The sequence below is a fragment of the Oratosquilla oratoria genome, chromosome 4 (assembly GCF_046742065.1).
Source record: "Oratosquilla oratoria isolate Oo_2021 chromosome 4, ASM4674206v1, whole genome shotgun sequence".
In the NCBI taxonomy this organism is placed as follows: Eukaryota; Metazoa; Arthropoda; class Malacostraca; order Stomatopoda; family Squillidae; genus Oratosquilla; species Oratosquilla oratoria.
Window position 1 is genome coordinate 27,836,847 of NC_134780.1, and position 5,155 is coordinate 27,842,001.

A 5,155-nucleotide genomic window follows, 5' to 3' on the forward strand; every position below is an offset into this window, starting at 1 on the left:
AATCAAATGCCGACCATAACAAGTTGCAGTGTAATAATAATAGTAATAATAATAATGATGATGATAATGATAATAATAATAATGATGATAATGATAATAATAGTAATAATAATAGTAATGATAATAATAACAATAATGATGATAATAATACTGTAATAATAGTAACAATAATAATAATAATAATTATAATAATAATAATAATAATAATGCTAATAATAATAATAATGATAATAATAATAATAATAATAATAATAATAATAATAATAATAATAATAATAATAATAATAATAATAATAATAATAATAATGATAATGAAAATAATAATTATAATAATGACTCGTTCCCATAGCGCTATAGGCCTATTGAGGTGTCCTTGGCCGCTTCGAAGGAGCGCCTCCACGCTTCTTCGGTCCGCAGGAAGTTCCTCTGCTGCTTTCGGCCTCTTGAGGGTTCTCAGATCCTCCACAATGATGCCCTTCCACCTCGCAAGACTCCCAGGTTCTCTTTAGGTCAGTCACCAACAACGATAATCGTGACAATAATAGTAATAACAACAATAATGATAATAGTAATAATAATGATAATTATAATATTGATGATAATTATAATAATAATAACGCTAACAGAATTGATGATAAAAATGATAATAACAATAATAATGATAGATATTGGAATACTAATATGAATGCCAATAATAATAATGTTGGTGATAACACTAATTACAACCACAAGAACATATGAATGAAGGAGACTGCAAGAGACCATAAGGCCTACACTAGGCAGCTCCGTATCCATCACCACCTGTCATCTCCATCCATAAAGTTGTCTAATCGTTTTTTAAAACAACTGATAGTTTCAGCGCTTACTACATGGTTACTAAGTTTATTCCATTTGTCGGCCACCCTATTAGTAAACCAATTCTTGCCTATATCCTTTTTAAATCTAAATTTGTCCAGTTTATAACCATTACTACGAGTCTTGCCCTGTTGTTTTAATATGATGACCTTGTTTGCATCACCCTTGTTAAAGCCTTTGATTCACTTGAAGACCTCTATTAGATCACCCCGCCCTCTGCGTCTTTCCAAAGAGTGTAAGTTAAGGTGCCTAAGCCTCTCTTCGTAAGGCAAATTTCTGAGTCCATGTATCATTTTGATTATTCTTCCCTGTACTGATTCTAGTGAATTTATGTCCATTCTGTAGGACGGAGACCAAAACTGTATCGCATAGTCAAGGATGGGTCTAACTATCGCTAGAGTTTAATAATTACCTCTGCACTTCTATTCGTTATCGTCCTAGCAATGAAACCTAATGCTCTGTTAGCTTTATTCCTGGCGCTAATACACTGTTTCCTGGTTTTAAGGTCCGGACTTACTAGAACTCCCAAGTCTCTCTCACACTCAGTTCTCTCTAAAAGCGTGTTATCTAAGCTGTATCTATTTTCGGGGTTGTGTAGCTCTACGTTTAATACGCTACACTTAGAGATATTGAAGTTCATTTGCCATTTCACCGACCATGTGAACAATTTGTTAAGATCATCCTGAAGAATCTCTGCGTCGTCTCCTGACCTAATTAGGCGTCCTATTATAGTGTCGTCCGCAAACTTACTAACATCATTATTTATCCCGTCGTCTAAGTCGTTTATGTTCATAATGAACAACAAGGGACCCAAAACCGAGCCCTGGGGGACCCCACTAGTAACATTGCCCCACCTAGATTTTACTCCATTTATGGCGACCCGCTGTTTTCTGTTACTAATCCAAGCTCTAATCCATTCTAACACTTTTCCTCCTATGCCATGGGCTTTGATTTTATTTAGTAGTCTCTGGTGTGGCACCTTATCGAACGCTTTGCTACAGTCAAGGTAAATAATATCGTAATTATCATTGTTATCTGACGCCTTATATACTTTAGTGTAAAAGGATAGAAGATTAGTCACACATGACTTACCCTTGGAGAAACATGCTGTGAATCACGAATTACATTATGTCTTTCGATATGTTCTCTGAGTCTATTTACTGTTATTGATTCAAACATTTTTCCTATAACCGATGTCAAACTGATTGGCCTGTAGTTGCATATAGACGATCTATCTCCTTTCTTAAAAACAGTAGGCATAAAACCAGTCTCTACTGATTTATTGAATATTTCGGTTAACTGGTCGCAGATTTCAAATTTACACTCCTTTAGCATTTTCGGAAAAAAATTCGTCTAGACCCGGGGATTTTGTAGCTTTAAGTCTACAAAATCCCCGGTTCCAGACGAAATAATTTTGATGATTATGATCCTTGGCACACGACTGAATATTTTGTCAATCTGAACATCGTCCTTCCCCTCAGGATACCAAAGAAAGACATGGGCGTATTCGGATCAAATGCTCAAATATTCCATAGTTGGGTGGAGGGGGAAGTATATAGATCTTGACAACGCGAGAAACCTTTTTTTTTAGATTAGATTAAATAAACTATGACATGAAAGGATAGATCAATGATTAGATATACAGTAGATGTGGTTTAACGTCACAACCCCCCCCCCCCAAATCGGAAGGCTAGGAACGGTGCCCCTTACAGAGGACTTTGTAGCGTGGAATTTAATGAACCATGCCCTTGGTCCAACTTCGCCGGTGGCAGGGTTCGAACCGCCATCCCCTCGACCTTCGCCGCAAGTAACGACGCCCTAGCCCGCTTGTAGGGTTCTGACCATCTTCACTTCATCGTGCATACATACATATATCAAAGGCTTTTTCCCCCTTACACGGGGGTTAGCAAAAAAGAAAAAGGCATAGAAACCACTCCCACCCATTCAATCCCCTACATATTCCACTCCCCTCCTCCCTCCTCCCTCCCTCTCATCTTGGCACTTCGTGGATGACGGGTTGCCCCTGCATCCTGTCCACTGCCCTGGGTCAGAAACAGTGTCACAAGACATAGCACATCCACAGCAAGGCCGCTTCATTAATTCGGCGACCCCCCCCTCTCCGTCCCCTCATGCAGAAAAGAAGACGGGGAGGAATCCCTTCGGGCTGTGTCAACTTTTTTCTCATACATACTCCCCATCCCCCACCCACTCCCCCTCATACATCACAGCATCATCCATACACAACTCTTCTCCATTCACCCCCGTATCAGGACAATTTCCCCCGGAGGACAATTGCCCCCCATAATCAATTGACCCCTGGAACAATTGCCCCCTAGGACAATTGCCCTCTAGGACAATTTCCCCCGTTGTCAATTGCCCCCTGGGACAATTGCCCCCTAGTACATTTACCCCCGGAAGACAATTTCCCCCGTTGACAATTCAACTAAACTTGTAAACCTACTGTAAACCTTGTAAACTTGTAAACCTACTTGTAAACCTACTGAATACCTCCTACGAAGTTTATTACTTCAAGTGATCTTTATTACTTCGAATAGTGATTGTGTCGTGTTGTGTACGTAATTGAACGTAATTGTACGTAATTACTAGAGCCCGGGTTTCTAGCATTTATTCTATTATTGCTATTACGACTATAAATGCAAATAAAAATTTGCATTTATTGCAAAAAAATGCTACTTAACTATATACGCTATTTTGACCAGACACAAAGGCAAAAAGTAGTCTGGAAGAACAGTATAAAAGAACCCTCGATGGGCAAAATTTTCTTCTTTATGATTCTGACAACTCTGTTGGTGAACGCAGGCCAAGAATTCTAATTTTCGGAACGTATAGAAATGTAGAAATGCTATCTTCTTCTCTTCATTGGTTTATAGACGGAACATTTAAAACAGTTCCTCAGATTTTTGCCCAACTATATACTATTCATGCTTTGCAAGATAGTCGTACAGTACCTCTGATTTATGCTCTCCTCCCCGATAAAAGCCAAGCCACATATACAACTTTTTTACAAGAGCTGAAGAAATTAAATCCTAATTTATCTCCAGTCAGCATAATGGTCGACTTTGAGAGAAGCATGATCAATAGTTTGCATGCCGTACAAAAATAAAAGGCAGTTTTTTCCACTTTTGCCAAAACATCTACAGAAAGGTACAAGCTTCAGGCATGCAGCAAACCTATCTTAATGACCAGGAGTTTACTCTTAGCATGAGGATGCTCGCAGCATTAGCTTTTGTGCCGACTGCTGAAATTGAAGAAACGTTTGATAAACTGCTGGGAATTATGGCTCCGGACAGTCAGCCAATACTTGATTATTTCGAAGACACATATATTGGACGACCTTGTAGGAGGAGAGGGCGACGAGAACAAACAATTCAGTCGAGGGATGGCATAGGAGTTTTCTTGCCAGTACTGGTTGCTGCCATCCCAGTATTTGGATTTTTATTTCAAAACTCCAGAAAGAGCAGTCACTTCAAGAGTTTAGTATCAGTCAGAGTGCAGCCGGCATTGCAAATAAAGGATCACGGAAAAGGTATAAAGATTGCTCCCAGCGAATAGTCGGTTTAGTGAACGATTACAACAACATAGAGATTTTTGATTACTTAAGAGGAATTCCGTATAATCTAAGTTTTTAAACAAAACTAAGCTTATTTTCATTCTTTGCAACTAAATATATTTTTACTCTTTGACTTTATAAATAAAGTTTTGAACAAAATTAACATTGTATTTGTATTTATTTCAATTGTCCACGGTGGAAATTGCAACTAAAAGTATTTTCACTCTTTGACTTTATAAATAAAGTTTTGGGTAAAATTAACAGGGTAGTCTGCGTTGAGTCACAGTATCTTGTTTAGTTGAATTGCCAACGGGGGAAATTGTCTTCCGGGGGTAAATGTCCTAGGGGGTAAATGTCCTAGGGGGCAATTGTCCCAGGAGGCAATTGACAACGGGGGAAATTGTCCTAGAGGGTAATTGTCCTAGGGGGCAATTGTCCCAGGGGGCAATTGATTATGGGGGCAATTGTCCTCCGGGGAAAATTGTTCTGGAACCATTTACCCCTATCTTCTGTCCTCTCCCGTCCTTCCTCAACAGACATTCCTCTCTTTTGTAATGCCCCTTTTACCCTATCCATCCATCTCATCCTAGGACGCCCCCTCATATTCACTCCTTCCACCTCTGCCTACCACACCTCTTTTACTAATCTTCTTCACTCATTCTTTCCATGTGTCCAAACCATCCTAATACTCTTTCATCAACCCTATCCCCCAACTCCCTTTCCACCCCC